The following is a 22693-nucleotide window of genomic DNA, read 5'->3' on the forward strand; positions in this document are numbered from 1 at the left end:
TGTAGCCGAAGGAAGTGGAGGAGCGAGCGGAGCAGGAAGTCAGGAGGGATAAAACAGACTGTAGAAAGAGGACGGAGACATCAAGGGGTCTGAGATGCCATTAGGCGGTGCCACAGGAAGGTGCTTAAAGAGTGCAATAAAGGAAATGTATATAAGTCCTAGAGACGGAGAAGTGGGTCCGATGAGTTCAGCATCAAAACAAGGACAAGGGGAGCAGACAGGTACGCTGACACTGAGGGCAGAGTCAAGGTTAGGAAGAGCTGCCTAATGGAGGAATCGGAGTGGCTCGGATGACTCACGAAAATCATGTACTCAGGTGCAGCTCTATCTGGAAAACAAAACAAAAAAGAAAAAGCAAAGGCCATCTATTATTAAAGTCTGCTCTGCTCTGCATCTCATCATAGCAGTGCTCAGAAGCCACATGTTTATCATCCATCAGAGGGATTTTACAAATATCCAGTGCTTTTGGAAAGCATTCTGGGCACCACGGGACATTTGCATATTTCACTGTTTTTATTCCTCTATGTACTTGTTCCAATAGTCAGTGGCTGACACAAAACTGCTTTCATTTATTTATAATTTTTTTCTGCGGGAGGTTGACAGAGAAAGACCCTCCAGGACAAATGTTGCAGTGTAAGCAGGATGAATGTAGAACAAAACAATTGAGGCATGAATGTTAACAGTGCAGGAACATCAGTGACAATTACATACTCTACATCAATCAATCAATTTATTTTCTTGTATGGCACCTAATTAGAACAAAAGGTTTGGAACCACCATGGGCAATCTGGGTCTGGCAATGGTGAAGCAATTGGCAACAGTGGCATGGAAAGACTTTTTTAACAGACATTTGGAGAATCATTTGGTCTGCAAACACCTTTTGTTTTAACCAAGCAAAATGTTGTATTTGTCATTTTTATTTAATTTTTGATATCCTTTATTAATCTCTGAGGGAGGTTGACATCTATTTGGCTTCAGTTCTATTGTTTGTCATTGACTTCGGTGTCGTTCAACACAATGAAAGAGCACAATGGTGGCCAAAAGGTTAAATCCTGTTTTCATTCAAATAACACTGATGAGCTCTTTCAGTCGGAATACATGAGTATGTTATGTCACATGTGTAATACTTTTTAGCCTTCAACTTTGAGTCTAGAGTTTTCCAGTTCTAACGTCTTGAATGTAGCATTTATATTTACAAAACCAGCCAAACCAAACCTGCTTTCTCTAAAAAAAACATTAAATTTTCTGTAAAATATTCATATTTTAAGCATTTTCTAAATGATAATCTTATGAGGTGATTATGAACATTAAGTTTAGATGACTCATGAGCATTCTGTCACCAAAGAGGGTGTTGGCTGTCGTCTCGTTCTCTGGCATGGGACGTGAATCCCCATTTGCTGACTGAAGCAGGAACCACTTCCAAAGCTTGGAATTTGAGCTTTCCCGTTAGCCAGTCAGGCAGGCCGAAATAACAGCCCAGCCTGTCTCATGTTGTGCTCCAATTGTTTTCTTTTTTGGAAAGATTTTTCATACTTTAGAGATGTAAGTCAGGCACAGAAAGTACCACAGACATTATACATTGTACACATTAAAACAAAAACAACTCAAACTTTACTAATTGTGTAGACGTTTTGCAGGGCAACAAATCTACCCAACAGTGGGTTTGGGTTTTAGCTCTACCTCTTTGTCTTTCACACACATGGTCACACACAAAACATGTTGTTATCCAAGGGTCTACCCTGCAATTACAATCACTGAAGCAGTGCCGATACTGGGGTGTTGATCTGCATTTCTCGCCCGTCTAAGTTCGGGGGGGGGGGGGGGAATCATCATGGGCTGATCTTGGGAGGGAGTCCATGCCACTTGCTTTTTCTTCCTGTTGGTAAAAAGCCCCCGCTGTGGGACGACTTAATTACTGGCAAGGAAGAGATGGTAATTAGAGGAGGAACAGGAGGCTAGAAGAAACTGTCAGGGTTAAGTACTGACTAATTCAATGCGTGGGACGCCTGTGCCACTCTCCCTCGAGACTGGAAATACAACACCACCACAGAACAGGAAGCTCTGAGGAGGAGATGATGGAGAAGCCATCTCTAATATATATCAAGCTGCCAAATATTCAACTAAAGTCTGTCCTTGTATTGGACATAAATCAGACTCATACTGCATTAATTATAACAGAAAATGTATGCTTTTAGGCAGCAGACTGTTAGCCATGAAATTAATGGAGAATTTTGACCTTTGATTGAGTTCACTTTGGTGCTTAATTTTAGTCAACCACTTTGTAAGACCTTCAGGTAACGGTGAAACAAACTAAAGGTCCCAAACCTCATATATTCAAACAAAATCAAAGCTGTTACTTGTGTTTTTCCTAAAAGGTACAACACAGTCAGCACACGGGGTCGGGGAGATGTCAGTCAAGCATGAAGCGTACAAACACTTCAAAGTCCAGGGAAAAGGTCTGCTCAGGTACACTGACAATACCTGTGTGGGTGTTCAGTGCTTGAGGCTTTTAGAGGGAGAACAACTTAGAAACAGCAGTATAATAGCTCCAGAATATATATAGGCAAAGAAACTCATAATAATATCAATTAGCCTTCGTACATTTTTTTTCAAAGCCCCTGGATAAGTGGCTTGAAATAGGTAATAAAATATGATGATAAAAAAAGAAAGCGGGATTTTTTTAAATAATAGCAAAGCCTAACCTCCCACTATTCAAACCCTCTATAGTACATTAGAATTCAGTATGGAGGGAATCGAAGATTTCTCCATAAACAACAAAAACTACAAATGGTTTCCAGAATGGCAAATGGTAAATGGACTGACTTTGCCCTTTTCTAGACTTTTAGACTCTTGAAAGCTGGTTTGACACTACTTGTCACTACACATTCAGACACTGATGGCAGATGCTTCTACGTCAAGGGCCCATCAGTTTTTATTAATCCTGTTCATACACATTCACATAATGCTTCTGGTGTAGCTAAGGGAGCAACTTGGGGTTCAGTGACACTTCGACATGTGCCTCCAGGAGCTGGGGATCAAACCCCCAACCTTCTGGTCAAGAAACGACCAACTCTACCACTGATCCACAGCTGACGATTTTCACAAATTTTGACAGCAAAACAAATTAAAATATTCCAAGTTCATTCAGCAACACAACAGCAAAAAGCAACACAAAATAATAAATATGCAATGAGTTTCAGCTCTATAGGTTGAGACCTTGACCAATACGTCAGTCTATCAATATAGCCCATCTTCATACGCCAGTTTTATGTGTCAAGGTCAGTCAATCCGACCCAACAGATCTATAATTTTTAACACACATGTTTAACAGGGGTAGTTGCATATGTGCTCAAAACAAATTGATTGCTTTGTGTTTTTTTATGAAGAATATAGATAATTAAAATTGATCCAAGTTGAAACAATTCTTAGAAAAAAGTGTGGTGTGTGCATATAGAGTCTTTCAGAAAGAAAGGCACAGAGTTATTGGTATATAGAGCTACACAAAGCAGAAGGGGAACGAAAAGCAACAGTGCATGCTGCTACGTTACCGAAACAATAGTCTGGGAAGTAACTACTTTTTGGGTGGACAGTATGTTTTTTATCTGTCCACTATTCAGTAGAAAGCCCTGATCTATTTACTGCTGAGGAGGAGGAGGTGAGAAGCTCAGAAGTAGAGGGTGTGTGCTCCTTAAATCCTCAGGGTACGACAGGACTTGAGGGCGTGTAGGCTCGTCCAGGAGCTGCAGCTCTACAGTGACCGCTTCACAAGCACGACGAGCAACGCATAGACAATGAATGGGCTTGACAGCGGCGCACAGTGCCACAGCGTTCTATCTGAAAGGCCCTTTAAGCAGCCTGATTTACAGGTTGGTTGTTTTATACTCTTGAGACTCACACAGCACAGGCCTGATAAGTGGGTTTAACAAGTAATGACATGTTTCTCATTTTCAGACTTGAAGCAGTGGAGCAGCAGTAATATAGATTACCACTGACATGTTCAGGCTTGTGTCCATTTTTAACACGTTTGACATTGTTCCGCTAAAGTAGGACTTCAAAGAAATAAATATATGGTCAACATATACTGACAAGTTAAGGATCTAAATCATCTGTTGTAGGCCAAAAAGTACACTAGAAATACTTCTTTTTATTAAGTATTTACCACACAATTGCACCTCTTGGCTTAAATTAGATGAAAATTATTTTTTTAAATCACTGTGACTACTCCGAATGTCTGTTAGAATCATAAAAAATGCTTTAGACACTGCTTTCTTATTGTTAGGGAGCTGCTGCTGTCCAAAGAGCTGCTCTGAATTAAACACATTTTTATCTTTTTTTTTTTACTCTGACTTGCATCCAAAGGTTTCTTCTTGAGGGAGCTGTCGCTGTCCAAGGTGCTGAAATCCATTCCTAAACATATTTTTTTACTTCAGGACTTTTTGTTGCGTACAATTCCCACTTGTGTGATGAGAACCTTGAATCCCTTTTTTATGAGGAATACTTTTCAATACAGCTTGTAAAAAAATCTACCTTTATTACACTTAACCTTGCTCTTTGCTTTTATCTGACTTGCATACAAAGGTTTCTTGTTGTAAGGAAGCTGTCGCTGTCCAAGGTTCTGAAATCTATTCTAAAATATTATTTTATTTACATCAGCACATTTTTTGCTGCAAATAGAATAGTTGTTTATATTTAATTTTGATCACTGGTAAATAGAACAAAAGTACCCCACTTATTTTTTGCCCTAGTTAGAATGGTAAAAATATCTGAAATCACTACACGAGCTCTGAATGTCTCATGTTAGATATACAACAATTCTCAAACAGGAATCTTGCATCCATTTTCTTAGGAGGGATGCTTTCCAACACAGCTTGTAAAGAACCCTCCCCTGAATGAAACCTAAGTTTCCTTTTTTTTATTTAGAATTGACGACTTGCATACAAGGGTTGTAAAGGGAGCCATCGCTGTCCAAGGTGCTGAAATCTATTCAAAGACATTCTCTTTTTACCTCAGGACATTTGAACTGCAAAATCAGTTTTCCTTGAATTGTATTGTGATCACAAGAAGAAAAAAAAAAGTTGCACACAATTGCTCATTGGCTGCGATGAAATTGCTGTGCTCTGGATGGCTAAGGTTAGACATACAGCAATTTTAGAAACCGGACATGCATTCATTTTTTTCATAGTTATGCTTTTCAATGCTTGTAAAAAAATTCCACTTCCCACCCGAATAACACTTTCATCTTTTTTATTACTTTTATTTATTGACTAACATTTTATCTTTTTTGAATCTGACTTACATACAACGTTTTCCTATTGTGAGGGAGCTGTCGCTGTCCAAGGTGCTGAAAACCATTCAAAAAATGTTTCTTTTTTACCTCTGTACTTTTCTTGCTGAAATCCTTGACAAGTCTGAGAAGCCAATTCTTGCCAATTCATCTGACTGCCAGGAAACATTACAAGGCTTCTACTGTCAAATTTGATCTCATGAGTGTAAAGTGTGTGAGTGAAAACAAGCTCTCTCTTCAGTAGGGAAATGATAAAAAAGATTCCTGGATTAAAAGAGTAAGTTTTTATTTCACTCTGCACACCAATAATCATTCACAGTGCGTAGAAAATCATCAACATAATGCTGTTTTATTTGCGGTATGACTGACAGTTATTGTGGGGCAAATTGAGTTCAGCAGCGAATGGATGGGTTACAATAAGCTGCATCTGGGACACGGACAATAGCAGTCGTTTCTTTTTACTGCGTGGATGCCTTGACCTTGGTAGGTTTTTTTTTTTTTTGTTATATGTGCGCCAGGAGAGCTTTGTTCTGGATTTCATTACAGGACACAGAAGGTGATGAGGTGTTTCATCAGCTGTAAACAGAAAACAGTATAGAGGAAGACTTAACGCATGAGATGGAACCGTACGGGGAAAAGATGAAATAATCTCCTTGCTTTTGTGTATGTAATATAAACAACAATATTTTCAAGGTGATCACTCAGCCATATGTTTGTCCATCTGATGAAAAAAAAAAAGGCAATGAAGATAGTGAGAGTTTCACTTGAATGCAACTCAGTCTTCCCCTATCCTATTATTTTATTGTGATGGCTCCTAATGATTTCCATGCATGCCTTTTGCCCACACAGTCAGACTAGTTCATCAGCACAACTTCTCACATTACACAGTTAATTAGATCCAAACATACGCTCGTGCCGCTCACCCGTGCATTCGCTTCCGGCACCCATGTCCCATCAAATTCTTGAGATTAAAGTGAATTAAGAGATTGTTTTTGATTAGATCCATTTTCGTTTCATTGCCTCATGACAATTACAGAGTGCACTAACAAAGCCATTATGCCGGCAATCATATTCCATTTAGGCAATTGTGTCCCCCATTTAGTGATGTGCTTCGATTAATGTTTATAAGCTAAGATGCTTACGTTTAACTGTGGAGGTTTTTCGAATCATCTTAGGTTTCGTGTTACATAAATGTAATTCGTTTTGAGGATAAAGTTGAGGAATTATCGGGCGCTGGTAGCGTAGTGGTTGGTGCGTGCGCCCTATGTACGGAGGCTATGGTCCTCTAGGCAGACGTCCCAGGTTCGAATCCGACCTGGGGCTCCTTTCCCGCATAACATTCCCCACTCTATCTCTCTCCCTGATTTCTAACTCTATCCACTGTCCTATCTCTACAATGAAGGCACAAAAAGCCCCAAAATAAATCTTGAAATAAAGTAGAAATTATTCTTGTAAACACTCCTCTTCTTGCTAAATTAATAAAAAGCAACTTTGATATTTCTTGCTATGTAAATGCTGACCAAACTTCATTGCATCAGCTGTATCATTATGGTAGTGAGGTAATTGGTTTCATGCTGTTTATTTTCTCCATGCCCTCACTTGAGCCTATTTATGAATTAGCTTGGGGGTCAATCCATTTTTCTGCAGAAGCAAAAATCACAGATATTGATGATCCAACCAAAAGACCCACAGGAGAGTTTCATACAAACAACAGGGCAGTAAAAAGAACAGAAAAGCATTCATAGAATAATTGAAGAGGTCTGAGGTAACAGAGGAGTATGCATAAAAAGCCTTTAATTCAACAGGGCTACAGATTCCTAAAAACATGCCCACATGTTTCAGCCATATTGGCCTTCACCGGGGCAGCCACTGATCGGGGCAGGTACTTATTATGCATACCCCTCTGAGTGTCTTAGACCTCTTCAATAGCTTCAAAGTTGGACATGTTTCAACACATATGCAGCACTCCATGCATCTGCTTTTTCATTCATAGAATCATGTCTGAACTTGGGAAGGATTCCGTATTTCTTCCTCTCCACCTTTAACGTCTGTTTAGAACTTGAAACTAGAGTAAATTAAAACAGAATGTGGCAGCATGCACAGAAGCCGTGCTTCTACTTAAACAGTGACCCTGGCGTAATTGTTCCAACATAACAGATTCTCTCCTTCCTGTCTCTCTGTCTATCCGTCCTTCCCTTTCCGATGGCCCTGACAACAGAATGGTCATTATTGGCCCGATGCCACCATTTTACACAGATGGACTCTGCAGGCATCGGGGCATGTTGCATGATGTCACGACTTGAAAAGATGTTGTTGCAATCAGCATTTGTTCTTTCATGGCTTGGTGATACAATTGTGCCACACAATAATCACTATCCTGGTAGAATTGGCTACAATGTAATATCAAACAGTCGAGTCCATCTAACAGTTTGTATTTGAAATGATGCATAACCTACAAGGTGTCACTTATCTTATCTGTCATAGAAGATTTCATCTTAAGACCTTATTGTCTGCCAGAAAAGTGCTTATGAGGACACTTTTGGAGTGTCAGTTGTCACTTAAAAAATTCAAAACCCTCCCTCTTGGACAGCCCATACAGTATCATCATTAATTTGACAGACACATGAGAACATTGACAGTGAGTAAGGAGGCGATTTACTGTTAACGTGCATCTAATTTTATCTAAACCCATTAGCTTGGAACAGTCACTTGGATATTTTTACATGGCCTCTCCGCTGAATGTGTCTCCTTTTTTTTTAGCAGCAGCAGCACTTTAACAGAATTTCAAAATAGCCTCTTTCAATTTCTTGCACTATTTACTCTGCTGTGTTTCCGAAATCTCACCCAGGCCAGTATTGAAGTGAGAATAAATAAAACAAGGACAAGCAAACAGTTCCAAGCCAACCACAATCACATCCATCCTCCCTCACCACGCACTGAGGCATGGGATTAAGATTCATTCTTTAATATTTTCAATGGTATTTGGTGGTTGAGCTTTCTACGGGATTTCAATTGTATCTCTGTCTGTTTGATTTATTACTGGGCTTTGCCTCCTTATTACCATGAAAGGCCTGGATTTTGTCCTTTTTTTCATTCCATCAGGCGGCTGCATTATAACATGGAAAAACAGGAGCAGGGGTTTTTAGGACTACAATTATGGGGGCCTTCCCTTACGGCATACTGTAACTGTTAATACTGCAACCCAAGGGACAATAAGATGCTAATCCTCTCTGTATGTTATGCATTGTAGAACATTAGAGTACCGTGTTGCATCTGTTGTTTCAACAAATTCAAATCAGAGTTATAACCTGTAAGGAATAATTTGTCAGAAAGCCACATTGTTTCAGACATGATTCTTGTTTGTACATATATGGTATTGCTTCCTTTTTGACCACACAGGCTCAGAACAGTCCCCTGGCTTAGCAGTGCCCTGTGACCTACAACATATGCTGTACTGGAAACTGCTAGCCTAGCTCCAGACGTATGAGTCATGGCCAACATCTCAGATTCAACAATAACATATCATTTCCCTTTCCCCCTGTCTACATGTACACTAAAAATGCCAGGCTGAAGGCTAGGATAGAACTGCAAAGAATATGAATTTAATCCAACAATTTACAATCAAAATTTTCAGAATTTACACAAAAGTGCATTTACCTCATGTGCTATCACATGCTAATTAGCTTTAGCTAGTATATTACTAGAGCTGTAGCAGAGTGTGTTATGTTCATGCTGTTATATATTTCCTATGTTAAGATTAATGTCATCTGCATATTAAAACACTCAGCAGATAAAGCAGATATTTAAGTAGACCAACATCACGGAGTGATAACACATACTCTACCAATTCTCAGTATTGGACTTCCTCTCTGTCTACTAAAGTCGAGCAGTATCACTTCACCACAGAATACGCTTTCAACAAAAAAATTATGTTGAGGTTTTTTATTTGGGGTCTACAATAATTTTCTTCTAATGTCGAAAGTTTAGATGACTTTGAATTTAAACTAAGATCAATGTTATCTCCAGACTATTGGTTGTATCACCCTGACTTCTTTCATTAGATTAAATATAAGTCATTTTCCTATTTGTTAATATAGTATTCTTATGAATCAATACACATGCATATGTTTGTTTTATTAAAGATTTATGAGTGTATTTCAAGTGATCTGTGAGTTTTGCTAAAATGTTTTTAAAAAATGTTAAAATCTGGTACAATTGCCCCCAGTCTCCCATACTTACAAGTACTACTTTCCGCTTTATTTGTTAATCATACAAGCAGTGTATTCTATGCAGTATCAAGAGTATGCCAGGATAAATAGTTAAATTGGGTTTTCATTCACCAGTTGTTTGCCCTCAAGGCCTCAGTCATACCTGGTTAGTCATGAAATGGACAAATGTAAAAGCGACTCGAGATAGAAATCATGGAAGCCCCTCGTTGAATTCTTTGACAAGCTGTTCCAGGTGGGAGACAGCCTCTGAAACGTGACGCATATGGATGGTACATAAACCCTGCTGAGTCAAATGGTGGTCTTTAATGTAATAACATTTATCCTACATCCCTGGAAATGTATCATATCCAAGTAGACGAGATAGTGCGGCTCTGCTTCTGTGTGGGAACAACATGTACAGAATGAAAGAGAATAAGTCAATACTGTGTGGGAAGACAGAATCGCTTCACAAAGTCATTCATGGGGGAATTACCATTATTGGATCAAAGTCTCCCCCATTCCTTGCTGCCTGCCAGCGTTTTCTGTCGAAGGCCCTCGCGGTGCATTGCTATCAGTCAGCTGAGCCGGGTTCTATAAAGAACTGCGTGGCAAGGATTCAATAAGGGATGCCTATGACATGTTTAATAGTTTTTGTAAATAATTCAGGGTGCCTTAATGTAAAATCTCCATTAGTTGGATCATTTGCTAATTAATTTTAATAGGAAAGTATTATAGCCAAAGTGAAATGATATCATGATGGAGGAGATGATTTCCCTGTCCCCCCACCCCACACTCCTATTTGGCCCATATTGTATACCACTCTGATATTAAGTTGCTCTAATCATTACTTCATGTTTATTTAATTTTACAGTTTGAGACACAATACACAATAGATGCTGTCACCTCTCTAGCATCCCACACTGCCTCACCTCTCTTTTACCATTAAAAATAAGCAAACATCAGACAAGGAATCATCGGACATGTAGCCGCCGGAGCTTGGGGTCAAACCCCCAACCTTCTGGTTAAGAGACAACCGACTCTATCAACTGAGCCACAGTCGCCCCCAGGTGATATAAATGAATCACAGAATAGAGTACCCATGTAAATATAACACAGAGGGTGATAAGAGTCATCTGCACTCCTAAAAACTAATCTGATGCTTATTTTAAGAATCTACTTCCCGTTTTCCAAACATCCATAATTCCATAGAGATCCACCCTTGTCAAAGTTTGCTTTAACTGAGAGCAGATTTAAGAGTCCAGTGCTTTTGTCATTGTTGTTCGTTTTATATGACTTTTTTTTTTTTTTTGATGGATCATTATGTTTATGCTAATCAGAACAGAAGCTCATTAGCATAAGCGTTGTCTCCATGTCACAATATTATGTTAAAGCAGTTTCATAAATAGAAACATTGTGAACAATCTCATGGAGTTGTGATTAAGTATGTGCTTTGATAGTTTTTTTTAAATCCATCAAGCCATTGAAACCAATATTTTTACTGCGTCAAATTACAGCGATATTTTTATGACACTTAACATAAAAGGCAACTCTTGAAAATATATAATGAATAGAAGAACCATTAATCCATCAAAACCTCAAGGACATGGCAGCAGTGGCAAAAAATAGACTTCCTTTTTACATATACAGTAGTGATTCTAGAGTCTTAGGGTCCTAGGCTAAAATCATTCGGGGGGCCCTTAAACCAGCGTTCATCACCGCTATGTCTGTGAGTGTCCCAACGCTTACTCATCTTCATTTTTCTTTGTGTACTTTCTTTGACAAACTTTGGTTTCACTGCAATCATGCAACGCTTAGCAGGGCAATGAGAGTGAGTGCTGTCATTGCAAAAAAAAATTTGCACGTTTTGGGCAACTTCTTTGGTTTAAGTTTGTGAACCCTCAGGAGCCCCCTACAGTTGCCTGCCATATGTGTTGACTAGAAACGCCTCTGTACAGACAGACACCTCATGTAGAACAAGAATCATCGGTGGACAGCCATCTGCCGTGACCAGATAGGAAGATGTTTTTCAGCAGAAATACCTTTATATCTTTCTGTATTTTCTGTAAGTCTTCATAATTGACAAACATCCTTTAAACAGGCAAACATATCGAGCTAAACCAAACTCAAAGGTGGACAACCCCCTGGACAAGAAAGTGAAATGAGGGAGAGACAAAAAGAGGGAAAATGGATAGATGCAAAGAGACAGACAAACAGGGAGACAGGGAGATGTACGGACTGAACTGAAAATAACTACAAAAAAACAGAGGCTTATACTGGCAATGCCAATAAGGGCACATAAATCGCTTCCCTGTTAGCATGAAGCTGCCATGCAAACACATTTGGGCTCAGCCGGAGCTGATTTAAACTTTTAGAGCAAGGATCAGATAGACAGCCATTCCCGTCGCAGCTCCTTTTGATTTGTTGTTGGAAATGGCCCGTTACCCTCGGGAGTATTTTGTTGTGTGACAATAAATTTCTCTAAAGTAGATAGTTCAAAAAGCTGTTGTTGTGTTGTATCCTTTTCAACCAGCAATTGACGTATTAGTCAAGTCATCCCCGACAAACAAGTAGTGGAACAAATGACTAAAAATGAAAGGTTCATCGTTCATCAGAGCATGAAAAAGGATGCTGTCTGTTCCTCTCTCACATAAGGAGGAGCAGACAAATCACCAAAACCACATCAGTGGCCCCGAACACACACACACACACACACACAGCTTTTTACAGTGAAGCGTTGCGTTCACAGGCACTTTGAAAACAAGTTCAATCTTGTTGGAGGAAACTAAATATTCTCCCTTGATTTTTAATGTTATATCTTTGGACTTTTTTTTGCCTTTATTGGATAGAACCGCTGTAGAGAGACAGGAAATGATGGGAGTAAAGAGCGGGGGATGACATGCACCTACAGCCTCTGCGATGAGGACTATAGCCTCTGTACATGGAGCGCGTGACATAAACACTTCGGTGCCCCTTCTTCTTAGATTTTAACATTTGGGCTGTTTATGGCTTTGTATTAGATGAAGACAAACACAAACCCAAACCAATAAATCAGCCAGCTGATAATATCGGCCGATATTAGCATATGTGACTATCTGTCATGGCTAATTTTATCGCAAATATGCACAGATATTACTAGATTTATTCACCAGTCATGTAGCACAGGCGCAGTTACTTTCCAGTTGAGTGATCATCTTGTCTATGTTATACTGTAAATCTTTTACATAAGTGTTGGATACCTGCATTTTAGGGATCAACAAAATACATTTGTGTATATATATTTATCAATCTCTACAGATCTAGCATATATTTCTCCCCCGGTATCGGCCCCAAACATCGGTCGGGCCCTAGTAAGGTTTCATATTCATGCAAAGCCAAATGTATAAACAACAATGAATGGCAACCATAAGCTCTTCTCCCATCCTTTGTAAATTCAAATATGCCTCATGGGAATATGGGCAAGAATAGCAAAACTGACTGACTCACCAGGTATGAAACATGTATCATGTGAAAGGTGATATGAAGAAACTGGCCAATGAATGAATTTGAAGGCAGCTGAAGGAAGTGCCGTGTCTGGTTTGCCCCACGGCTGTGGAGGCTTACAAAAATAATGTAGCTCTGAATTAAACATTTGGTGTGACTTCGGCAGGATGAATATTGTATCCTTGTATACAGTGAGACTCTCAGCTCGATGAATATTGCATCTTTATCTATAAATTAAAACCTCAGGGCTAAAAATACAGGAAGGTTCATTCGGGGTATTTCTTTTGCACTACAAAGATTTTTTTTTAAATGTTTTAAAATTGTATGACTTTAACACGTGTAGCTTTTTATGAGTCACACTCATCTATAATTAATCAAACGGGTAAGGGACTTGTTTTCTAACACCTTTTGATTCACATTTCCTTTGGTCAGGTTTGCTATTGATTACAGCTCTGATAATTAAATGTCACACCCCGATAATCAATCAGTGATGTTGTTGAACGAGCGCCAAACAGATGCTGAAATCCTTCCTCTGTCTTTGGAAATGTCAGTGAACAGATGTGACTCCTTCGGCCTAACAAGTTAGCGCAGATTTCCCTACTCAGTATGAAACATGTATTGCTGTTTTATTACAGCATCAAAGCTGTCGAAATATTACATATTTAATATTGCCAACATTTTTTAATTTTCCATTGCACACTTAATTTCATTTGTGTGTGATAGACAGGCTTACTATGAAAAAAAAAATTGCTTCTACTGCTGGGGAGTGATGTAACTCGGTACAACATAAACTGCAGCTACAGAAATTACAACAGGGTTGAATCATCAACTCTCTGACAGCGTCTTTGTAGAAAAGGAATCATTACGAGCTGAGTGTATACAGAACACGATCGGTGGATTCCCCTTGTCTGTGTTCTCCTATATGTCGTACAAGGTTAGATTATCATACTCTGTACTCTTCAAAAAGTAGAAGTACTGTACATTTAGGTCAATTCTGAATCAGGAGTCTGCAATTTCCCGTTGGCAATATTGCATAAATTCAATAACTCTGAGCCATTATTAGATATTGCAATTTAAGGAGTCATTAGACAAGAGGTACAGACTTGTCCTTAACTTCCTTAAAGCTCCTGTAAAGAGTTTTTATCTGGTTATGAAACACACTTAAATGAATAGTGATATATTTTTATGACCTATAAAAGCAAGCAAGAACATCAGTGACATTACCTGTTATTTCTATATTGTTATTGTTAATGCCTGAAGCTGCTGCTGCCCGGGTGGTAGGAGTCAGATAAAGTAATTGACAGCCATTGATCATTCAGGTCCGGAATTGAAACTAAGAAGGAGGACATACTGGCTGCTGCATTGTTTTCAGAGAAGCCAGCACTTCAACACATCATGTTTCCATAATATCTGATGATATAGTAGGGTCATTGTATGATTTAATTGAGTAGATAGCTTACATATTGGACCTTTTAAAAAAGGAACAGAATAAAGTCAGCAGAGAAAAGTTCTGCGGCCTTGTCCACAGGGGGCACCAAAATCAAGGCTGTCTTTAAAAACAAGTTTCTGGGGTTAAGGCTTATCTGAAAATAATGTCATGAACGCTATTAACAACATTTACGTACAGGTCAACAACTCTCCAAGCACAGGGTGAAACTGGGAAGGGAGATAGAGAGAGAGATCGTACCAGAAGACATGTCTGCCGTAACCATGGTGTTATTTCATTATTTACATCATGTACATGGAGCCCCAGTATTTTATCAGTTGAATATTCCCAAAGCAATTATTGTATATTCAATGCAAATATACATGTGAGCCAAGCTGCTTCAGTAATAGTGTCCTGATTTATCATGAAACATACCGTGCTGAGTGTCTGCTCTGCATCCACTCAAAGAATTGAACACCAAGAAAAAGACGGAGAAATGACAGATTAATTTTGTCCTGCTTTGTTGGTGCTTTTGTGTTCTTTCTATGAAGGTGCATCCTTTAAATCTTCTTGTGATTCGCCTCGTGCTGAACTGCTGCCCTTTATGACAACGCCTCGTCTGCTTCAAATGAAGCGCGGCTGTTTTGATAACACTCGCATGTTTTATAGCTAGGTGTTACGTTTTTATTCCCTTTGTTTCATCATAAATGGTTGTTTGTGTGCCTCAATCGAAGAGAAAATGTTTTTTTTTGTTTTTTATAACCACAGACTGACAAAGGTCAAGATGTAACTGAACAACGTCTTCTTGTGTTGTATTTGACTGTTCAGACGTTTGAGGAGGACAGAGGAAAACACAAAGCCAAGTATGACAAGTTCTGTAAGTGACTGTCACTCCTGCTTTTATTGCCTCTCGATGTCATCTATGAGGCGCCCACCGACACGTTTTTCCCACTCAATTAGTCAGAGATTGTCTTCCAACAAGCTGTGCCTCCCCTTCCCTCCGTGCGGCCACACTTCCTCCCCTGAATGTCTGTCATGCTCTCTCAGGGTTTTTTAATCTCGGCTCCGGCGCCCGGGATCAACAGTGTGCCTGTGGTGACACACTGTATGATGGTCGTTTCCTGCCCCTGTCAGAGCTCAGGGGAATATTCGCTGAATGTCAATACAGAGCCCGGCTCTAATTGAAGCACACAACATGCTGGCTGGGAGGCATGGTGATACGCCATAGCTACACTTGAAGAAAAAAAAAAATTATAACACCTTTAAATTGTGCAAAATGAGAAGTTTTGAGTGTCAAAAGAATGAAAAAACTAGATAAACTAACCATTATGAACATATGCCACTGATTTTCTGTAATATCACTATCGGTTAAGAGATTTACAAGAAATATTTCCTGCAGTGCTTTATAGCTTTATATCTCCTTACACTGGCTCCCAGTTACTGCTCGCATCAAATTTAAAACTCTGCTGCTCGCTTACAAAACAGCGACAAAAAAATGTCTCCTCCTTACTTTAACTCTCTCATCCAGGTCTACACTCCCTCCCTCCCCTCTACGCTCTGCCAATGAAAGGCGCCTGATCCAACCTTCACAACAGGGTCCTAAGACGCTGACTAGACTCTTCTCCTCTGTTGCCCCCCAGTGGTGGAATGAACTTCCAAACTCCATTCGATCTGCAGAGTCTCTCTGCAGCTTTAAGAAAAAGCTAAAGACCCAGCTCTTTCATGAATACCTACTAACTTAATGATGATGGTCTCCATATTATTGATGATGATGATGGTAATGACGATGGTTTTTGTTTGATAACGACGACTTATAAGATGGTTTCTATACTGATTAGAGCTCTCAAGAACTGCTCTCAATGTTGTGCTTTGCCTCTGGTCACTTCCTGTCAGAAAATGTGTGTCCAATCAGACTCAAAGCTGATCGTTTGCTCTTACTGACATTGTTCCCTTTTTTCTAGATCCTTGCTTGTGTTGTACTTACTCTCTGATGTATGTCGCTTTGGATAAAAGCGTCTGCTAAGTGAATTGTAGAATTGTAGGGTTGTAGTTAAGGTGGCCGTCTTAACAGCACACGCCCTCCGCCTTAACGTTGTAGAAAAAAATTAGACGCCCTTGATTCGGCCTGCATGGATCCACAGAAAGGCAATTCTTCTCAGTTTCCTCTCACCGTGTCTGTGTCATACAGATATCAGCTGGTGGTTAAGGGTGACAACAATTTTAGGAATGTATCGTCAGTAACGTAACAGCCTGCTGTAGTCTGTAGCTGCAAACTCTGTTACGGAGAGCCACTGCATGAAAAGTGGGATTTCCGACAGTAACCGTCACAGTTAATTGCTGTGGAAGTTGAAATAAACAGGAATTTAGTGCAGTTAGCACTAACCCAGGTAACAATAACAATGGCTTTTACTGTGTCACTATATAGGACTATTTCACAATAAGAGCCACCTTGTAACTCCCAGTTGAGCGCTTTTAATGTGAAGCAGGGTCAGTAGGAAGTAACAGTTACATAAAGATAATGCAGCTGGTTACATCATTAGGAGAGTAAACAGAGAGGCTGATATCAGTGAGATGAAATAGTAGCACTGGATTACATCCATACCATGACTCATAATGCCACATTATGTCTCTGAGTACATAATGTGAGCTGAAGAATTTCTCTAACCATGAAATCCAACCAGATGTTATTCAATGAATCTAAACACACTGAATGGATATTACAGGGAAGAAAAAAGGCTGATTTCAGACTCTATCCACAATCCTATCTCTACAATAAAGGGACAAAAAGCCCAAAAATAAATCTTACAAAATGAGTTATGTGTTCATAACGTCCAGTGGGAGGGGCTACAAGGTTACAAAAAAAGTTTGTTCCCCTTAAGGATTTCACTTGTTTGCTTTTTGTTGTATGTTGTTGAGTTAATGTGTAACTGCTGCTTGTTTGGTTTATTCTTTGTACATAGTGTAGTTAGTGTTTTCTTCTGTTTTATGGACAAATCTGCAAATATTTTACACTACATGTTTTTTCTAAGATATCTGGGTGTTTGAAAGAGAACCCCGCTCTATAGAAGTATAAAGAGAACAAGTTTGATTTCATGGAAATCTAATGGAGGACAACTTTGGAGCACAGTTTTAATCTTTTTTTCACTAAAGCAGTATCAACTTCTTATCCATTCAAGACGATTATTACTAAAATCACGGTAATTCATCCTGTTTATTTCATTTTCCCCAGATTGAGCCAGTTGAATTGGGATAATTTACAGTGGGTGCACTGATGCGGCGAATGAATCGTCACGCCCCCTTGTAAACATCAATTAATCCGAGGATCATAAAATCCCGACACGGGGCAGAAATGTGTGAATGCATTCTGTTAAATTTTTAATTTGTTTTCGTTCTGCCGGTCTAACTTTCATGTTGAATTTTTGCATCCTCAAAAGATGAATTCAAATGTGTTCATAGGCGTTCTCTGCGATTCGGCTCTACCAGGGACAGGAGTGTATCACAGACATTGTACCCACTTCATGTCAGTCTTTCCAAAGCGGATGAAAGCAGCGCTGCTTTATTATTCAGGTGTTGACTTTGACAGACTTAGCTTCAGTTCCCCAGAGCTCTCTTTTATTACACATTTTAATATGTATTTTACATTTTCTCTGTATCCACATAATGAGAAAGCTAAATGTGAAAAGGGAATATTTCAACATCCATGTCCTCAGACATGATTGTTCTCCCCCTTTATTTTAAAACTACAGTCGTAGATAGAAGAACTCGTGCTTTAGCCAAGGGTACATTTATTAGTTTAAATGATCTCTGATGAAAAACGGTCTCGTTCTGATTTATGTAAGATGTCTGGCTGGCTGTTTGATTGCAACAATGCATTTCCTATCCATATTAGTTTGTATGTATGTTGGATATATATCAGAATCTAGAATTCATGTGTGTGTACACAAACTTTATGCCTTCTCCTGCACAAGTCAGGGCCCCAATTGCACCCCTGCCCACAGAATATCACCATATGAAGGCTGTCTGTTCTATTTTAAAAATAAGTATTCATAAGTCTTTACGCCCTTTAACCTCTGTATCATGTATCCTGTATTGTCTATTGGTCACAGACTCACTTTCCACACAGGCAATTGTAATGTACCGGCCCTCCCGCACCAGTTACTTGAACACCATAAAGCAATAATCACCTGCGCACCCATTTCCCTCCTTTGCAGCTGTGACGCCATTTATCTCCTCTTAACTTCTTCTGATAGGTCATTAAACTGGTCTTGGAGCTGCAGAGTCGAGCACTGAATCATGTCGCAGGTTCCATCTGCTGGCATGCTTAATCTGGGGCATGAGGGCCCGAGTACATATGGCCGCCATATAAAGTTTTATACAATAATTGGCAGTGACGGAGCCAAGGGGAGAATTCACTGGAAGTGATGTGATATCGAAAAAGAGGGAGGGTTTTTTTTTTTTTAAAGTGAGAGTGCTGGGCAAAGCATGAAAAGGGAGACATTTTTGGTACATGGCTGCAAATCTAAAAGCCTCTTGCAAGCTCTGCTGGCTTGAATGTTTGCTCTAGATTTCCGAAATAACAGCAACGTGTACCTCCTTATGTGGAAGCTGAATCAGCATGTACTAGATCAGGCAGCGGGCCCCGTCCCGCTAGATTAGTACCTGTGTCTTTGCAGAATTCAGAAATTGCAAAGTTCACAAAAGAAAGAGTCTGCAAATCTGCCATGAAACATTTATTGAAAATCTGGCTAGAGAGAAGAAAAAAAAAAGATGCTGTATGTGATTAGATAGAGAATAGAAAAAGAGGGCCCTCCCAGTCAGTTGTAAAGTCCTATACAGCTATTATATAAGCACTCTGATAGTACACGCTCACTTCTTACTGCTCTTTGATTGTGCTCGATAACCTCTTCTTTGAGTGAGTCGTCAAGATATTACCTCCGAGATGTTGCCGATTACGTAAGTGTGCTCCGGCAGAAAGAAAAATTCAACTTTAAATGTTAATTTAGAGTGCTGAATGGAGCATTAAAAAGTGCTGCCGTCAAGCAGCGCTCGGGCAGACTGACACATCGCTGACTACGTGTCAGAGAATTCAAAAGAAGTAACCAGGGATCAATTTGAGGGGACCCACCTATTCATGACTAAATCATTACGAGGAGCCCTGGAGGCCTGTAGAGGAAAAGACTTAAGAGGATGAAGCTGTTATAAAGGCACTGCAGCTTTTATCTGCATTGCTTACTTTTTCCTTCACTACTTTTTTAAATGAAATAACCACTTTAGATAGTTGGGATAATGGCACTTTTGAGCTGTAAAACAATCTCTTGAACAAACCTTTACAAAGCTAAGGGTTATTTAGTGCAATTTCAATGAACTCGACTACGTAGAAAATAAAAACCATGTGCATGTAGCTAATTGTGGTTGAACCAGCTCCTTTAATAATTGCTTTTAAGATGGTTTTTTTTCTCACATATTTATAAAGTTTCATGGTACGATGGTACACACAGCATTAGGGAGAGGGTCAACTTAATTATTTGGAAGCGCAGAAATCCAGCTCTGCCTTCTGTTCTGCTAAAATCTTTTTTAAATCGTTTATCAGGTTATAACATGAAGCAGTTCATATTTCATATTAAGAAGATCCTTAAAATATGCTCAATCTTGGCTTAAGTAAGTCTGCGATAACTTTGACGTCTGATGTTTTTATAGTGTAGGGGAATAAAGAGGCCAGAAACAGCAGAGATCAAAGTACAAAAAAGTGTCGATGATGCTGGAGAAATCTACAGAATTGAAGACGGCATTTGTAACAACATCTAAGCAGACCATGGGGTGGGATTCTGGGTGATGTAAGACAGGTGAATGGAACAAAATACAAACAGACTTTGACAGACATGGGGCAGAAAATTGGGAAAAACAACAGGGGTTTATCCTACATTTAGAAAAGAGTGCAGGTGACGTCAACAGCGCCTTCTGGAAAGTGGAAAGCCGGAGCACTCGGAAAGAAAGATGCTGGGCTCTACGCCTTTTCTCCAGGAAGCCGCATGCTGCTGCTTAACGCTCTCTCCTCATCGAAAACGATTGAAATAAGACACTGGGCCTCAGAAAAAAAAACGTTTGGTGGACACAAGGCCTTAAAGAACTGCACTTTTTTTGCAGTGAAGGAAACTGCGTGGTTAATTGCAGTGTAAATGTACTTATTCATTCAAGTCAGTCAATCATTTTATCAAACAGGAAGAAGTAGAATTTGCTACACTGTGTTTATTTTCTTTGTTGTTATTTTTTTTGTTCAAGACTGCTTGAAAATACATGTTAAAGTCACTGAAGAAGGAGCTAAAAGAAAGCAAAATAATGGCTCAGTTGATTTCCAAGTGTTGTGTGTGTGTGTGTGTGTGTGTGTGTGTGTGTGTGTGTGTGTGTGTGTGTGTGTGTGTGTGTGTGTGTGTGTGTGTGTGTGTGTGTGTGTGTGTGTGTGTGTGTGTGTGTGTGTGTGTGTGTGTGTGTGTGTGGGGTTGATATTTACTTTGTGTGAGTCTAACAGGATTCATATTTCAATTACAACAGGCTTTAGAATATCAAGCCTTTTGTTTCCCTCTTTATCAATGGAGCTTTTGTTTCACTAGAAGTCGAACACTTACTGTAATTGGTCTCATCATTTATATCCCAAAGTCTGCATCAATCATATATCTTAATTCAATCTAAATCCAATTCTGAGCGAATGCTTTTAAAACAATCAGTCAGCAATTAGGAAATAACATTTCTCCCCCCTCCCGTCTATAGACTGAAGAATCTCTTCTCAACAGTGTTGATTTGTCTGTATGGATGCAAACTCACATTTCTTAGGTAACATGTGAGCATATGTTTCACACATCCAGTAGTGAGAAGGGATCAACACACACCTATATACAAATGTTTGATATCTGTGTTTGAGAATGTGCTCAATCCATATGGAAATAGAAGCGTTTCTGACCGACAGAGAGAACAGATGACGAAGAAAATGAATGTTTCTTTCACAGACAAACACAAATATGCTGAATTATCCATGTTATTGACAAAACTTGAAAGCTAGCTGGTAGTCCTGGCTTACACGTGTCCTCCTGGTGCATCCCGAAGCTATCATCCACTCTCCAAGGCCTTTGTAAGGTTAAACTTTTATGCATGGAATCTACTTTGTATTTAACTGAAGCAATGTTTACTGCATATGTCCCTGTTAAAAAAAGACAAACAACTTTTATACCAAAGTGTCACAAGCACAGAATCCACAGGATGATACTGAATCCAAACAGCATAAGTTCAGACCCAAACACCGACAAGGACACGGTATATAAACCGCGTGACTCCACAGCTAGTCGATCCTGCACAGCTCTCAGCTCAATGAGGGAAAGGTGCCACGACGTGCTCTCTTAAAGCTACAGTCACTTAAAGCAACACCTTTATCAAAACTAAATAAAAAGGCCAATAAATGATGTTAAAACAATAAATCCAACAATAGACTGTATGTTCAATTTCAATTAGCATTCTTATAACCAAGAAAACAACAAGCCAGTCCTTGCCTTGTACATTGCAGCTACTTTGAAAACAATCAATGGTCTGAATTCACAACACTTAATTAGCATGCATCTCTGTACAGAAGAAGTCCCAGTATATGCTAGGTGGATTCCAGACGCCTGTTTTTAGCCTCTGGCAGGGTTACTTTTTCTGCAGCCCTCAGAGTATACCAGAACAGCAGCAGTAATGTCTGTCTGTAGAAATGTTCTCTGAATAAGTGGCTCAGCGGGTACTAAAGCAAACATCATGAACATCTAACAAATATTTCACAGCATGTTTTGAACATTCATGCTGTTAGGTCTATATTTTTTAACTGCAGACCAAAAGAAGAAGAGTGATGTGATGGGTAGTTTGATGAATTTGTTTTTGCTGGTTGGTACAATCGGGTTTTGGTTTTGGTACACATTTTGTTTTTGTTGGAGCATTTTACAGAACGTGGACGTGGGTAATTAAAATGAAAACATGCTCACACAATCAAAGACGCTCAACACAAGACAGGAAAGTGAAATCCATTTGTCAGACGGATAAATATGCACAACAGAAAACTACTGATGCACATCTGAATCATCAGACTCTTACAGGATGCGCATGATTTTGCTTTGCTGAAATCTTAACTCTAACATCAATTTTCAAATCTGGGAGTGTCATTAATTATTCAAATGTTCCAGTCTTACTTATCTGACAGATTCGACCATATACTGCGTGATTGGATGTGTACTGGTTCTCTGCACAAGCATCAAGTTGAGCTAATGACAACAGAAC

At 39.3% G+C, this 22693-nt stretch overlaps 1 protein-coding gene across 1 annotated transcript in view; it reads left to right on the top strand.

Annotated features, from left to right (window-relative positions):
- The window catches only part of brinp1 (bone morphogenetic protein/retinoic acid inducible neural-specific 1), a 133418-nt gene that overhangs the window by 40032 nt on the left and 70693 nt on the right, over positions 1–22693 (top strand). The gene's annotated exons all lie outside the window — the stretch shown is intronic.

Source organism: Labrus mixtus, chromosome 17 (genome assembly GCF_963584025.1).
Source record: "Labrus mixtus chromosome 17, fLabMix1.1, whole genome shotgun sequence".
Classification (NCBI taxonomy): domain Eukaryota; kingdom Metazoa; phylum Chordata; class Actinopteri; order Labriformes; family Labridae; genus Labrus; species Labrus mixtus.